Source organism: Pelodiscus sinensis, chromosome 3, assembly GCF_049634645.1.
Source record: "Pelodiscus sinensis isolate JC-2024 chromosome 3, ASM4963464v1, whole genome shotgun sequence".
Taxonomy (NCBI): Eukaryota; Metazoa; Chordata; order Testudines; family Trionychidae; genus Pelodiscus; species Pelodiscus sinensis.
The window spans coordinates 46679867-46697302 of NC_134713.1; the positions used below are offsets into that span (position 1 = coordinate 46679867).

At 42.2% G+C, this 17436-nt stretch overlaps 1 protein-coding gene across 6 annotated transcripts in view; it reads left to right on the top strand.

Moving 5' to 3' along the window:
- The window catches only part of PHF3 (PHD finger protein 3), a 94981-nt gene that overhangs the window by 22280 nt on the left and 55265 nt on the right, over window positions 1–17436 (top strand). The window contains exon 2 of one of the 6 annotated variants that reach the window (XM_006135516.4): window positions 17001–17156. The exons of the other annotated variants lie outside the window; for them this stretch is intronic. The gene's annotated coding sequence lies outside the window, so the exon portion shown is untranslated. The remainder of the gene's footprint in view (window positions 1–17000; window positions 17157–17436) is intronic. 6 annotated transcript variants of the gene reach the window in all.

Sequence of the window (17436 nt, forward strand, 5' to 3'; positions counted from 1 at the left end):
GAATGCAGGTGGTTAAGTCGTTGAGACAGTGTCCTTTCTGGTTGAAATGGCAAGAAATAGTTTTTTCTTTGTGATCTTGTCTGATATCTGTTTTGTGGGCATTAATCCTTTGGTGAAGTGTCTGAGACGTTTGTCCAATGTACATAGCAGACGGACACTTTCGGCACATGATAGCACAAATTATATTTCTGGATGTGCAGGAATATGTCTTTATAGTCTTTAAAGTGCTACATAGTCCTGCATATTGGATATATAAGTTATGGAAGAAAGAATATTAAAACAAGTGATAATTAACACTGTGCTGCAGCTATTCTCTGCCCTCCATCTGCCACGGCCAATAGGGAGCAGATGGGGGACAAGGCATGAGGGAGATCCAGGGGGCTGGCTAGGTCCAATGTGAAGCACCTGGGGTGGGGAAAAAAACCACAGACAGGTAAGGGAGAAGTTGTACCAGCCAAAGAAAGTGTGACTTTTTCCTGAAGGCGTCAGAGCTCAGGTTTACAAGGCTTGTGTTAATGGCACTCCCCTAGCCTCACTGAGACACATGCAGAATAGTAATAGAAATATAGCCATGTTAGTCTGGTCTAGCTGAAACAAAAAACAGGACTGTGTAGCGCTTTAAAGACTAACAAGATGGTTTATTAGGTGATGAGCTTTCGTGGGCCAGACCCACGTCCTCAGATCAAATAGTGGAAGAAAATTGGCATGACCATATATGCCAAAGGATATGAGACACATGGAGTCTGTCTACCAAGGAACTCACCCCCGCCCTCCTTCACTCAGATATCTGACTGAGACACAATCACTAATGCATGTGGCCTCAGAACTGTACAGAGGAGAAATTGAGGCACAGCTATGTACATCTAGCATAATGGAATATGACAGCTTTATATGCATATTAATTTGAGTTCAGAAATGTTTAACAGATGATCTATCAAACCATATAGGCATATTTTCCAGCTATTATAGTGTTACATATGGAGATTTAGGTACCTCATGCTTGAATATCTCACCTAACATGTACAGAAAGAAAACTATTTCCAGATATCCTTAATAACCGTTTTGCAAAGGGGAGAAGCCACAACTTTTGAGCTCTAATCTGCATTCTTTGAAGTCAATGACAAAACTCTAACTTCAGTTATATGGGACTGGTTCCTTGGTCCATTCCAGTACTTTTTGGTGTTCCTAAACTCTGATTCTCTTCTTCAGCATTATTTGAATATATCTGTGATTATGCATGACAGAACATGTCAAAATAATTGTATGGGGAACTATACTGGGTTAAGGAGATCATATTTAATGTTACTAATTTTCACATTATTTCACCCATAAAAATCTTTATAGCAGCAACACTTTTATTGTATTGTATTTGAGTCTCTAAATTATTCATGGATAAATGTTTCATGTAATGAATTTTCTAGTAAATGTATTCTGAAATTCATGCCTAAATAAGGGCTTCTGTAAAGTGGACCCAATTTTCTTCAGAGGGAGAGATTTCCCTCAGCTCAAACTGAAAAGTTTGGAGGGCAAACCCTGTGGTTTTCTACTTGTCACTTCATATCTGCAGTTCTTCACATTAATGAAATGTTGTTTATGATTTTTTTTGTTGATGGTGGGGCAGTCTCTTTTTAGTGCTGAATAAATTTCCTTTGGAACCATTTATAATGCCCTTTCTCCTGATTTACTGCTGCTGTTTAGCCGTTTTCACTGAATAGACATTGGTGGAGCATTTTACTTTTAGACAGTTAATGATTTGGGGATCCTGAAAACTGATGTCTTTACATCTTTGCCCAGGCCAGCTGGAGCAGCCACCCCCACCAAGTTGCCGTGGCTGGTTGAAGCAAAGCAGGAAAGAGACTTGAAAAGAGCAAATTTCAGCATCAGAGCTGTAAACCTGGATGTTTTGCAACTTCCAGTAATGCACAGAATTCAAGGAGAGAATCTTGTTTTTACAAAATCAAACCAAAGTTTGCTCATTTCCTGCCATTTTCACCCTTAAGCTTTTCAACAGTTACAACTATCACTTGGTTCTCAGTTTCTCCCTGACAAAGCTGTAGTCAGCCTAATGTTGTTGGGTTTGTTTCAGCATCAATAGTAAGGATGACTAAGGTCTTGTAAGTGTAGCAAATGTTTTCTAAAGGAGAAAACCTGAAGATCTGAAAACCGATCCTCATGCTTCCTGCAGAAAAACTATCCTGTTAGCACAGCATGTTTATTCATGGCAATTGTAGTCAGTTAAAACTGAAAGTTAGTCCTGGTTTAAAACTAGTCACACAGAGGTTTTAGGCTCAAAGTTTAACCACTTGCAAACAGATACTCTGAAATAAGTCACCTTGATAACCCATGCTATTTTAACTATTATTCTGTATTACTCGGTCATTTTCCACTTCTACAAAGCAAACATTTCCAAACAGGAGAGCATTGCATATGGGAACATTAACGAGCAGCTGCCCGCCCGCCCATCCCGGCTGGAGCAGCTGCCCATCTGTTACTCTGGCCTCGGCCAGAGCAGCCGCCTGCCCTGCAGTTCCTCCAGCCTTGCATGCAGCTTAGAGAGAACTCTGGTTAGTGGGTTCAGGTGTACCCTTATCTGAGTGATTGGCTTGTTGAAAGGCCTATCGAAAGAAAAGGTCCAGTGCGATGTCTGCCTCCTCCAGGATATGTGCTGTTGGCGCGGCCTCCTAATAAACAAGAAAAAGTCCCTTTTGGTGCCCACCCAGAGAATAGATTTCATAGGAGTGGTCCTGGACTCCTCTACAGCCAGTGTGTCACCCCCTCAGGAGAGATTTGAGGTGCTCTTACCCTCATTCATTAGTTCGCACGCGCCCCCATGACTACAGCGGGAGTGTGTCTACAGATCCTGGATCATATGGTGACCTGCATGTATGTGGTGTCCCAGTCCAGGCTCAGGATGAGGCTCCAGCAAAACATTCCCTGGAAAGGGTAGTGACGGTGCCACTCCAGGTCCTGTCTGTCCTGGCCTGGTGGACAGACCCAGACCAGGTTATGTTGGGCATCCTGTACCATCCTCAACCACACTCCAGGGACCTGGTAGCCAATACCTTGGACTGTAGTTGGGGAGCCCATATAGGGACCCTTTGCACCCAAGGCATGTGGTCCTCTCGAGAGATCGTGCCGCATAAACATAAAAGCACTAAAGGCAATCAGGTACATGTCTGAGGTGTTTTTACCTCACCTTAAGGCACAGTGGTGCGTGTCTCACGGGCAACACTGCCACCATGTACTACATAAACGGACAAGGAGGAGCCCAGTCCTCATCCTTCCACTCCCTCCCCAGTGCCAGCCACTGATCCTAGATTCCCCTGCATCCAACCGCCCCCATTTCCGAGCTCCCCATTGCCAGGCCCTCCAGTACCAGCCTCCTGTTTCCAGAGTCCCACTGCAACCAACCTCTCCATGCCAGTCCCCAATATTAGCCCTGCCTCCAGAGCCACCCCAGTGCCAGACCTGCCCCCTTCGCACTTCCTCGCTAGTAGCTCAGCCTCTAGAGCCTCCAGTGCCTGTCCTACCCCACCTCACCTAGGCCTGTGGTGCTGCCTGCATGGCAATGGCTTTGGGCACTGGGTCTGGGGTACACTGCCCAGTGCTTCCCCTCCTGCTGCGGCTGTTGGAAGGGCATGTCCTACTCTCCCTCTCAGCCAACCAGTGCCAGGCAGGACACTTCCTCCTGGCTGTGGAAGACTGCTTCCCTGGGTGGCGGGAGAGCCACATGGACCAGCTCTGTACGGCCCTCCTGCCGTGCATGGAAGCACTGTTATGCACCCAGGAGGAGACCCCACCCCTGCCTGGCACTGGTTGGCTGAGAGGTGGGGCAAGGACATGCCTTTCCCAACAGACACGGCAAGAGCATAGGTAGCTACAGCGGAACAGGAGCAGCAAACATAGCTGTAAACACGGGAGTTTGAGTGGGAGTTTGTAAAGGGAGTTTGGATATTGGGACTTGTTTGGGGTTTGTTTTTGCTGTGGAGGGGGTGTTTTGGTCTGTTTTTGTGTTCACCGGACTAATAGGATTTTGGTGAGAAAATAGGTAAAACACAGAGGGCAGTAGTGGCCATGGCCCAAGTAGTAGAGAACACAAGGAGGATGATTGGATGTGCTAGCTGCAGTATGTACATGATTCTGGAGGGGGTACCTGAAAGGAGTTTTGTTTGCATGAAGTGTCACCTGATAAAGCTGATGGAAGAAAAGATCCAAGGACTGGAGATGCAGGTGGAAACTCTGGTCGAGTGTAGAAGGGGATTTGAGCAGATGATGGAGCAAAGGCATGACGTGGCTGAAGGGGAAAGCTTAGATATGCAGATGGAAGCAGGATCAAGGGCCTCAGAGGGGGGACTGCTGAGCGAAGAAAATGGACAATGGAAGCATGTGACTCAGAGAACCAGGCAGAGGAAAAGATGGGTCAGTGAAGGAAAAATAGCGCTCAAGAACAGGTATGTGGAGCTGGAGAATGAAGAAGGGGTACGGTAGGTAGATAATGAAGATAGAAGGGTAAGGAAGAAGAGAAGAGTGGCTAGTCCCATAGATAAAGGTGAACAGTTAATGGAGACAACACCAATAATGAGCATTAGGAGGATACAGGATGGGTTAAAGAGGATTACAAGGGAAAACAGGAATGGCAAGGACTTGCAGCCAGAGGAAGCAAGAGATAGACCAGAGAATCGCACTGTCACTAGGAAAAGGCAGGTCTATGTGATTGGGGACTCCTTATTGAGAAGAATAGATAGGCCAGTAACCAGAGCTGATCCAGAGAATAGAAGGGTTTGCTGTCTGCCAGGTGCTAAGATACAGCATGTGGAACTGAGGTTGAAGAGGATTATTAAGGGACCAGAAAGGAATCCATTGATCATCCTTCATGTAGGAACAAATGATACGGCTGGAACGAATTAAGGGAGACTGTGCTAGGCTGGGGAGGACGCTCAAGGAAATTGAGGCTCAGGTGATCTTTAGTGGGATTCTGCCTGTTCCTAGAGAAGGGCAACTAAGATGTGACAGGATTATGATGATCAATAGATGGCTTAGGCAGTGGTGCTACAAGGAGAGCTTTGAGATGTATGGTCACTGGGAGGCATTTATGGATTGAGGACTGTTCTCTCGGGATGGACTTCACCTAAGTAGGGAGGGAAATAGACTTCTAGGATGGAGGCTGGCTCAACTGATTGAGAGAGCTTTAAACTAGGAATTTGGGGGAGACGGTTGGGAGATGTCCAGGTAATCTCTACACTGGATTTTAACACTGAGAGGGAGGAAAACGAAGTAAGAAAGGATATAGCTGGGGGTAGGACAATGTACATGAGGAAGGGTAGGGTGAATATTAGTCTAATAGGTCATATTGGAAGTAAAATGTCCGTGCCAAATTGGGTAAAGAATGTGAATGAGGCCAAACAGCAAAAATTAAGAAGTTTGTACACCAATGCGAGGAGCCTAAGTAACAAAAAGGAGGAACTAGAGCTATTGGTCCAGGAAGTGAAACCAGCTATTATAGGAATAACAGAAACATGGTGGAATACTAGGCATGACTGGAGTACAGGTATTGAAGGGTATGTGCTGTTTAGGAAAGACAGCAATAAGGGTAAAGGTAGAAGAGTCGCATTGTATATCAAAGATGAGATACATTGTAAAGAAACAAAAAGTGATGGAATGGAGAAGACAGTCTGTTTGGGCAAAAATTACATTGGGAAAGAAAACTATCAGATCCTCCCCTGCGATAGTGCTTGGGGTGTGTTATAGACCACCAGGATCCAATTTGGATATGGATAGAGACCTCTTTAATGTTTTTAATGAAGTAAATACTCATGGAAACTGCGTAATCATGAGAGATTTCAACTTTCCAGATATAGACTGGAGAACAAGTGCTAGTAATAATAATAATAGGGCTCAGATTTTCCTAGATGTGATAGCTGATGAATTCCTTCATCAAGTAGTTGCTGAACCAACAAGGGGGGGATGCTATTTTAGATTTGGTTTTGGTGAGTAGCGAGGACCTCAAAGATGAAATGGTTGTAGGGGACAACCTTGGCTCAAGTGATCATGAGCTAATTCAGTTTAAATTAAATGGAAGGATAAACAAAAATAAATCTGAGACTAGGGTTTTTGATTTCAAAAGGGCTAACTTTAATAAATTAAGGAAATTAGTTAGGGAAGTTGATTGGATTAAAGAAATTATGAATCTCGAGGTGGAGTAGTCCTGGAATTATTTTAAGTTAAATTTGCAGAAGCTGTCAGAAGCCTGTATCCCAAGAAAAGGGAAACAATTTATAGGCAGATGTGTTAGACCAAGCTGGATGAGCAAGCATCTCAGAGAGGTGATTAAGAAAAAGCAGAAAGCATATAAGGAGTGGAAAATGGGAGGGATCAGTAAAGAAAGCTACCTTATTGATGTTAGAGCATGTAGGGACAAAGTGAGGCTAAAAGTCAGGTAGAGTTGGACCTTGCAAAGGGAATTAAAACCAATAGTAAAAGGTTTTATAGTCATATAAATAGGAAAAAAACAAAAAAAGAAGTAGGACCGCTAATTACTAAGGATGGAATGGAGGTTAAGGATAATCTAGGAATGGCCCAATATCTAAACAAATACTTTGCTTCAGTCTTTAATGAGGCTAATGAAGAGCTTAGGGATAATGGTAACATAACAAATGGGACTAAGGATATGGAGGTAGATATCACCATATCCGAGGTAGAAGCCAAACTTGAACAGCTTAATGGGAGTAAATCGGGGGGCCCAGATAATCTTCATCCAAGAATATTAAAGGAACTGGCACATGAACTTGCAAGTCCATTAGCAAAATTTTTTTAATCTCTAAACTCAGGGGTTGTACCATTTGACTGGAGAATTGCTAATATAGTTCCTATTTTTAAGAAAGGGAAAAAGAGACCCAGGTAACTATAGGCCTGTTAGTTTGACATCTGTAGTATGCAAGATCTTGGAAAAATTTTTGAAGGAGAAAGTAGTTAGAGACACTGAGGCTAATGTCAATTGGGACAAATTACAACATGGTTTTACAAAAGGTAGATCGTGCCAAACCAACCTGAACTCCTTTTTTGAGAAAGTAACAGATTTTTTAGATAAAGGAAATGCAGTGGATCTAATCTACCTCAACTTTAGTAAGGCATTTGATACAGTACCACATGGGGAATTATTGGTTAAATTGGAAAAGATAGGGATTAATATGAAAGTTGAGAGGTGGATAAGCAATTGGTTAAAGGGGAGACTACAGCGGGTCATACTGAAAGGTGAACTGTCAGGTTGGAGGAAGGTTACTAGCGGAGTTCCTCAGGGATCAGTTTTGGGGCCAATTTTATTTAATCTTTTTATCGCTGACCTTGGCACCAAAAGTGGAAGTGTCCTGATAAAATTTGCAGATGACACAAAGTTGGGAGCTATTGCCAATTCAGAAAAAGATCGGGATATCATACAGGAAGATCTGGATGATCTTGTAAATTGGAGTGATAGCAATAGGATGAAATTTAATAGTGAGAAGTGTAAGGTTATGCATTTAGGGATTAATAACAAGAATTTTAGTTATAAGCTGGAGACACATCAGTTGGAAGTAACGGAGGAGGAGAAGGACCTCGGAGTCCTGGTTGATTATAGGATGACTGAACCACCATTGTGACATGGCCGTGAAAAAGGCTAATATGATCTTGGGATGTATTAGGCGAGGTATTTCCAGTAGGGATAAGGAGGTGTTAGTGCCATTATACAAGGCATTGGTGAGTCCCCATTTGGAATACTGTGTGCAGTTCTGGTCTCCCATGTTTAAGAAGGATGAATTCAAACTGGAACAGGTACAAAGAAGGGCCACTAGGATGATCCGAGGAATGGAAAACCTGTCTTATGAAAGGAGACTCAAGGAGCTTGTCTTGTTTACATTAACCAAAAGGAGGCTGAGGGGAGATATGATTGCTCTCTTTAAATATATTAGACGGATAAATACCAGGGAGGGAGAGGAATTATTTAAGATTAATACAAATGTGGACACAAGAACAAATGGATATAAGCTGGCTAGTAGGAAGTTTAGACTTGAGATTAGATGAAGGTTTCTAACCATTAGAGGAGTGAAGTTCTGGAATGGCCTTCAAAGGGAAGTAGTGGGGGCAAAAGATCTATCTGGTTTCAAGATTAAACTAGATGGGTTTATGAAGGGGATGATTTGATGAGATAACATGATCTTGGTAACTAATTGACCATTCAGTATCAGTGGGAAATAGGTCAATGGAGGGGTGATAGGAGTTACTATAGAGAACTTTCTGGGTGTCTGGCTGGTAAGTCTTGCCCACATGCTCAGGGTTTAGCTGATTGCCATATTTGGGGTCGGAAAGGAATTTTCCTCCAGGGTAGATTGGCAGAGGTTTTTCGCCTTCCTCTGTAGCATGGGGTACAGATCACAGCTGGAGGATTCTCTGCATCTTGGGGTCTTCAAAGTATTTGAAGGCTTCAATATCTGAGATATAGGTAAGAGGATTATTCTAGGAGGGGTGGGTGAGATTCTGTGGCCTGCACTGTGCAGGGGGTCAGACTAGATGATCATAATGGTCCCTTCTGACCTTGAAGTCTGAGTCTGAGCAGTGTACCCCAGCCCTGGCAGCCAGAGGTGCTGGGCCATAGCCTGACGGTTGGGAATGACTGCCCTAGTCGACCTCTTTGGAACCAGAGTCAGCGCAAAGTGCAGCCAGTTCTGCTCCTGGTTTGGCCTTGAGCGAGGTTCTCTTCTGAACGTTTTCCATACAAATAATTGGAGGGTCTTCTCTCCATTTCACCTGTAGAAGGTCAAGAGAGATAAGGTGACAGTCATCTTCGCCAGCACTGGTTTGGGCACTGATGAACATAGTGTTCCAGGCACTCTGAAGGTTGCTGCTGAGGCCAGAACTGCTCTGCCAAGACCAGAGTCGCTTGCTGCACCTGAACCTTGGCTTGCTCCACCTGACAGTGTGATTCATCTGTGGCTGACCCCGCAAGAGCTAGTGTGTTCGGATGACGTTCAGAAAGTTCTCCTTGAGAGTCGAAATCCCTCAACGCAGTCCACTATTCTGCCACATGGACCCACTTCTCCGTATGGGCACAACAGTGGCAGGTGGTTTCAGCCCAGCCCTGCCTTCAGGAAATCCTGGACTATTTGCCGCACCTGAAGCAGCAAGGTCTTGGAGCTACCATATACTCGGTTCTTCAAGCATAAGATCCAGCTGTAGCCTTACCTGGCCTTTCTCCCCAAGGTTGCCTCCACCTTTCATGTGGACCAGGACATTTTTTCTGCCCATCTTCTACCCCAGGCCTCATGTGAACAATGAGGAGAGATGCCTCCACACACTGGATGTGCATTGAGTGTTGGCTTTTTACCTGTAGAGGACATGAGCCTTTCACAGTTATACACAGCTGTTTGTGGCTTAAGCAGGAGGGGTTCCCCAATCTCTTCCCAGTGGTTGTCTAAATGGATTACTTCCTGCATCTGTGTGCTAATCAGTGGCCAACAGAGTTGATTAGGGCCCAATACCCTCAGGCTCAAACTTTCTCATAGGCTTGCCTTGCACATGTCCCTATCCAGGATGTCTGTAGGGTGGCAACATGGCCATTGGTCTGTATCCTTATGTCTCATTATTCCATCACGCAACAGTCCAGGCAGGATGCTGCATTTAGCAGGGCTGTATTTCAGTCTGCATTGTCATAACTCCTACCCACTTCCACAGTCTGTTTACAGTCACCTATGTTGAATGGACACGAGCAGTCACGCGAAGAAAAAAAGACAGTTACCTGTTCTATAACTGGTGTTCTTCGAGATTTGTTGATCATGTCCATTCAACCTCTCACCCTTCTCCCCTGTGTCGGAGTTCTGGCAAGAAGAAACCGAAGTGGGGAACCCTATATAGTGTGGTGTGTGTGCGCGCCGCTCCAGAGGGTGCTGGGGACCCTGGCTTGTATGGGCACTGCTTAGAGCAGTGGTCTCCAACCTTTTTACACCCAAGATCACTTTTTAAATCTCAGAACAGGCGAAGATCTACTGCCCCGCCCCTTCCTTGAAGCCCTGCCCTCTCTATTCTCCTCCTGTCCATCATTTGCTATCCCCAGCCCTTATACACTCTGATAAAGTTTATTTTTAAATTATGCGATGTATAAAATTGAAATCACATGTTTATAGTTATGAAATAAATGGTCTGTTTTTTATTCATGCTATTTAAATCTAAAATGAAGCATTTATAATTATACATTTTGTGAGGACAGAGTTCTGCGACTGGGGGCAGGGGAGAGGGGACAGAGTTCTGTAGCTGGGGATGGGAGTGGGGACAGAGTTCGGGGTGTGGGGACAGAGTTCGGGGTGTGGGGACAGAGTTCTGTGGCAGGCGAGTGGGGGCTGGGATGTGGGGTGCCAGTGGAGGCAGAGAGTCCCCTGTATCTGCCTCCTCCCAGGATTCCCCCACCCCCAGAGGGAAACCAGCGCGTGCCTGCCCCGGGGCCGATCGCCCCCCCCCCCCGGCCCAGGGAAACCCCGCGCGTGTGCTTCCCCCAGGGCCAACCCCCCCGGCGCAGGGAAACCCTGCGCGCGCGCGCTTCCCCAGGGGATGACTCACTCCTCCTGTGCGGTGCAAGGAGCCGATGCTCCCTCCTGCAGTACACCCAGCAGAGCAGCTAGCGCTACTTCTGGAATCGCCAGAAGTGGCGCTAAGCTGTGGGACTTCTGTCCATCCCCGGGAAGCCTACACTACCTCCATTTTCACTGGAGGTAGGTAGTGGGGCTTCTTGGGGGTGGGAGGGAAATGGGGGCGGGGCGGACAGGATGCCTCGCGATCAACCAGTCGATCGCGATCGACCTGTTGGTGACCACGGGCTTAGAGAAAAACATCTGGCACTGGTGCATGTGGCAGGCGCACATACCTATGTTGAATGGATATGAGCTACACATCTCAAAGAACACCAGTTATAGAACAAGTAACTGCTTTTTTCAGGCTCTCTGCAGACTTGGATTGCATGGATTTAGTTTATACTCTGTTCACACTCTGTTCACTGTTTCATGGTTTTCCTTCAAACCCTAAGGGCTAGCAATGTACTTTTGAAAAATGAAAGCTTGTTTTTAGGGTTCAGTTGTGTTATGCAGTGAGGTTTTAGTGGGATAATGGCATGCACCTGGTTCTGCTTTTTCTTTGTAGGTGTCAAGAAAAGTTCATCAGAGTCTAAAGATGATCTTGCTCCAAAAGTTTTGTGCACTTTGTATTTGGAAACAACCATTATCATTTCCAAATAATGTTTCTCTGCCAGTCCCCACTCAACTGGTGTTCATGTAGCTGATGGCTGATTTTATAATGTCTGAAAGGCTATGCCTCTCTCCTTTACCTTGAATGTTTACTGAAGAAAGTGCAGTCATGCAGGTTGGTGAGTTGCAATGTACTCTGCATCATCAAGATCCTGAGTGCATAATCAATCATCATAAGAATTTCTTGATCACATCTGATATACTTGCATCTGGGTGTTCTATTCAAACCTAATATGGCCTTTGTAGTATTACAAATAAAACAAAAATGTAGGCCTTTATTGAACACTAACCCTTTAGGTATTAGTATACCAGTGGTTTCTGCTGTTCATTGTGATAGTGGTTTATGTAGTACATTCTCGGTGCTCTACCTCTGTCTCTTCAGAACTTCTTGCTCAGGCATTGAAACAACCGTATTCAGGATATTGGGTCATCTGTTGAGAATTCCTTTGAAAGTCAGAGGTTCATTAGAAATGGTGATCACTTCCTCTCTTTAGGGCAGGGTTTTCCAACCTTTGAGTTGGGACCCAAATATGGGTTGCCATTACATTTCAAAAGGGTCACCAAGTGTCTCCCCAGGTGGCTCTGTCCTTCTTCCTCCCCCTGTTTTTGAATTGCCTTGGGTCACCGTGTCTTCCTGAATTGTCAATATGGGTCCCCACCTGGAAAAGGTTGGGAACCACTGCAGGGAAAACTTAAGTAGATATTCCGGGAATCTGTAATCTTATTGAGCGGTTCCAGTCTGAACTCCCATTCCATAGCTCATTCTCTCTTGTAGTCACTCACATGAAGAGTGACAAGAATCAGTAGCTTACCTTAATCATCAAGTCAGGAAAAAAAAACCTAAAAACCAAAACAGAACCTAGAAACGTTTCTACATTTTTGGGCCTGTGCTACTTTGCCACCTATACTGGGTGTGAGACCAACAGTCTTGCTAATTAGATCAGCTACTATAAACTGGATAAGGAAGAATGAGAGCTAAGTAAACAAGCTTTTGAGCAGATTGCACTGAAATGATTCCTTCCATGTGTATGCCAGTTCACAACTCAGTCTAACAAAGATAAATTCTCCTTTTTGCCTAGACAACCATAGGCATCAAGATGAAATATTATTCTTTTGATTTGTCTCCATTAATATTTCCAGCTTCTCTTCACATCCAGTGCAGCCAGAGATAGTAGCACAAACTGAACTTCATTAATCCCGATCCATGCTTTCTTCAGCCAGATTCTATGCATGTGTCAGTATGTCTACCATAGATACTTGCAATCTCTCAAAACCTCATTCACCAGTGCTCCTGATCACTCACCCTGACCTTAAATGTGAATGGCCGTAGATCCTAAAACATAGTTACTCTTTTACGCTGGTTGATTTTCTCCTGCAACTGAGAAACATGTTTTGTTTTGAGTGCAGTACATCCGACTCCTTCCCATTCTGTCTGATTCAGACACAATTCTAAAAGGAGGATCGCTTCAAAGATTGAGTATAATGGAAACCTAGTTTAATATTGTTGGCACTTACATTTCATCTTCAAAGCAAGATACAATATTTATGGTTTCTGACTAAAATTTGCCTTTCTTTTGACCAGCACATGGGCTGGCTTGGGTCTTCGGTTAACTGGCAAATTCTCTGATTAGTTTTCTTTCCCTAAATAATCTTGTGTCTTGGCAAAGCAAAAATATTTTATGTATTGTCCAAGTAGTAAAATTTGGTTTACAAAAATAAATGAAGGAAATGTCTGCTGTGATTTTTTTTATTGGCATTACATCTGAGACACACAAGATTTTGATGCTTTTCTGCAACCTTTTCCATCTGTAGTTGACCATTGACCTGTTTTCCTACTTTAATTGAACTCCCTTTGAAGGTTTAGATACGCACTCTTTTGGAGTACAATTTGGTAGGTAGAGAAACACAATACCTGATTTCATTGATGTGTTTATTATACATTCACGAAGCATTACAAAATTGACTTTCTTCATTTGTTGCCTTGGTATATAATTCTTTGTTCTTCCTGTAGTGCTCTCATTTGTTTCAAAAATAAAATAAGTTAAATTTCTTTGTACCATTTGGCTTATTAGTTCTACTTGAGACACTTTCAATTTTTTCACTTGAAATTGTTGCAGGATATTCTTTATTGTTTGCTACTTCCAAACTTGACAGAACAGTAGGTTACCTTGACAGACAATTGTAAAGTAGGGCTCTCTATTGTAGAAATGCCTTTTTTAAATGGGAATTCAGTGCTCCATCAAGACTCATACTAGATTATTACTGTGGCAACTTTTGTATGTTTGGCTGTACAATTATGGTAATTGATCCTTCTCTTCAGATTTTCTGGGCTGAACGAGCAAGAAGATGGCAAATCTCTTTAATACTTTTTGGGGTGGAGGATAGGGACAAGTATTCAAGTATCTCTTTGTTTTGCGATCCAAATAGTTTGCTTGCTTTTTAGTTTTTGTTCTTTCTTAGTTTTGGCAATATTGATTAGGGGACATTGTTAACACTGATCATTGAGTCTAGTCTCTCTCTACAGGGTGTTGACAGGCAGATACTCTTTCATCTAACCAAATATTCTTTAAAACAGAGTGGTGGGTAAATTAACACAATATCTGTAATTTGTATTGTAAACTATGTCCATAATGACTTAATTTAAGATCAGTGGGAAACTGATTTTTTTTTTGTCAATTAAAAAAAATCTTAATTTAGACACTTGCATCTTGGTATCACAAGAAACAAGGCTGCTCAACATGCAGCCCATGGGCTGCATGCGGCCCGCAGCCTGTTTGTTTGCGGCCTCCAGTGCATAAATCCAGTTTGGATTTATGCAGGGCTCAACACGCGACCCGTGAGTGGGATTCTTTGAACATGGCCTCCACTGGGAACACGCTCCATAATTGCAAGTCAATATAATGGTGTTCTGTTGATATGCAGATAGATAAATTCCTGGACTGCCATTGCTCATTAAAAGTGCTGTCATATGGGTGAAAATCAGATAAATATTTCATTTATTAATATTAGCAGAACTGACTTAAATGGGGCCTGCATGTTGTATAGTCTTGCCTTAATCTTTGTATTTATTCCTGTCATTGTGAAAGAAGCTATTTGCATATATATTTGCATTTACATGCAACCACACTTAAGATGTGGCCCTCGGCATGTGCTGTGAGTATCATTGTGGCACCCGGGGCTTCCAAAGTTGAGTAGCCCTGTTCTGCTGGATGGCACATTTGTATGTGAAGATCCTCTTTCATTTGCATATTTTCAGGTTAATGAAAGCTTTTTGCACCTGAATGTTTCCTTTACAGATTTTTTTCATCCAACTCTAAGGCTTGCACAAGCTTATGATACAATAGGTGCTGCTTTCCCTAGTAGATTCCCCAACCTAGTATGTTGATGGTCTATTGCATCAAATCACAATATTCAACATGGTAGAAATGTTATGTGTTAACTGCTTTCACAGCATTTATGGATTAACACCCTGGGTTAAAACCACAAGTTAACAGAGGTGGAAGCTGTAGACAAGAATGGTATAATTTTGTTCCTAATGGATGGCTATCCCCTGTCACCTGAAAAACATGTACCAAACTGAGAGAGCACCCACTATGGAAAATTTCATCTCCAGGAAAACTGGTTTAGAAACAGTTTGAAATTACCTTGTCTTGTGTGTCAAAAGGTTTAACCGTCTCCATTTGTATGTAATGGAGGAGTTATTTTACTGAAAATATAAACCAGTGAAGTTTTGTAGTCCAGAGTTTTGAATGTAATTTGTTTTTCCTTCCTTTAGGATACTGTAGTCTTAGTTTTTGCAATGTTCCATTAATGAAGGAACAATAAATAGCTGATTTTTGTTTACTTTTATGGAAATAACTGTTTTTACTTTAAAAAAGTATCTGTATGATATAAATAGCCACTGATTCGACACATTAATATACTACTGTTGTGAATATTAAAATTTTTAAAATACTTTGGATTACTGTGATATAAAACATTACATTGATTGCTGGTATTGCACCTTTACCTTGTCTTTCCATTTGTTCGTTACCTAGTCCTATATAACCTACTTTCTTTCAAACTTGGAAAAACCCTTGTTCAAAAAACAAAAAAGTTTTTATAGTTTCTTCAGTGATTTTCACTTTCTTATTTTGTGTTGTTGATCTATTAATCTCTCTAGTTAACCTCTTTAGTTTTTCTGTTTGTACAAATTTCAGTATCAGATTTTTTGTTTTTGTTTATTTCCGGTTTATTTCTGTTACTTGTTGCAGTCTTTGCCCTTCTCTTGGATCTGTCTTTCTCAGTATGCATTTTTGCTCTTTCACTTTTTCCAATCACTTTCCCAGCAGGATTCTGTGTTGAATGCTCCTCATCCTTTCTCAGACAGTTGAAATAGTTGTAAGGCAGCTCAAGTGGCTGGACATAAACAAGATTCTATGGAGCTGATTCTTATATAAGATGGAAATTTCAGCACAGACTCTGTCAAGATGTTTTAATCCCAGTGCCCCAATAGAGGGTCTCTAGTAGCTCTCAACAGCAGCTCCAAATTTCCCTGTGTATCTAGTAATAAGGCCATGAACTCTGTGAAAATGATGCATCCTGGGCACAGTATCAGAAAAACTGAGACTGTAATGCAAGTTCAAAAGTATGTTTCAGAAGTTATTTGACTAATCCACATTCATCATCTCATTAGGAGGAAGGAAATGTAATTCCACATGGAAGAGAGAGTATTCTTTACATGTAAGATTATTATGAAAGTGATTTAGGTACATATTTACAAACCAGTTGCAGAATTCTTTGAATAGCATTCATTCAAATGAGCAGGATAGAACTACCATTATCAATATTGTGGCATACATAAGTGTATAAAACAGCTTGACTGAACAGTGTCAAAATACTGTTGGGCCTGTGAATTTATATTTGAAAGTTGACACAGATTTGCACAAAGATATGACTTCCAGCCATCTTCGGTATACAATGCAATTGCAAAAAAATTGTCAAAATACAAATTGAGTAAAAGCCAATGGAAGGAAATTACTGTTGGTTCTGGAAACTCTTAATTCTAGTTTCCTGATGAATATGTGCTCAGCATTACAGAATGTAGTTTATATAGCAAATTCAAGTGTAAATCTTCTCAAAAGTCACACTTATTGTTTACACTGTGCCAAGGTTAATCTGTGTAATCTGGTTGTATAAAAACTGTGAATATTTTGCTAAAATATTTCTTTTGTGGTAGAAAAATTGGGGGGAGGGACCTCCTGCTGTTAAGATTTCTTATTGACTGTTGTTTGGTTGGCTGTATCAGTGTCTTGCAGTTTATCCCTTTTACATTTGGAGTATCTAAAGAGAATGCTCAACACTGAACAAAGTTGACATATTTCATTAAGTCTTTTCTTACAAATATTGCAGACACATTAGAGCTGTAAAAGGACTTGTTGATACTTTCTGATGGGACAATTTAAAAATTGTAATGGTTGTTCAAGTCCCCTTTAACAGCTTGCTTTCTCTAATTTTCAAGACAAATATATTGTATATCATGTCACACTTTTAAATAATCATTTTTAACCATTTTCAGAAATTTAAGATCCTATTTGTCACATTAATTAGTTTGCCTTGAAATGCTTCTAGATGGCTATTTACTGTTCAGGCAGCTGTATCAGTTGTCTGGAGTTTATGCTCTGTTTGTCAAACCCTGCTACTTATTCTGCAAAATCACTTGGGTACTTGGATTGATCTCACAGATTTCGCATCCCACAGGGACCAGGATTCATTAATCACACATAGGATCTTGGGATAGGAGAGGCTACCATTGCAGAACCATACTTAGAGAAAGTGAGGAGAATGGCTGGTACAGTGGCTTGACTGCCTCTTAGGAAACCTATGTTCAAGAGCAACCTCTGGGATCCTTCTCAGGTTAGTGGAGGCTAGGAATGTGACAGACAATGTTCTCAGTCTCTGGCTGGAAGACTAGTGCATGCTGTACTCAGTGCTCTTCCAAGTGACATTAGTGAATCACAGATGAAGATGCATAATGTGATTGGGATTTAAAATTTTAAAATGGTGTCCTAGAATAACAGTGTGGCTTAAACTTTCTGCATTTTTGGATCAGCTCTTTCTACTGTCTTCCTTTATTTTTCATTTAGTTGAGAGAGGACAGAAAGGGACAGCTGATCTTATAAGGCTTGGGCACCCT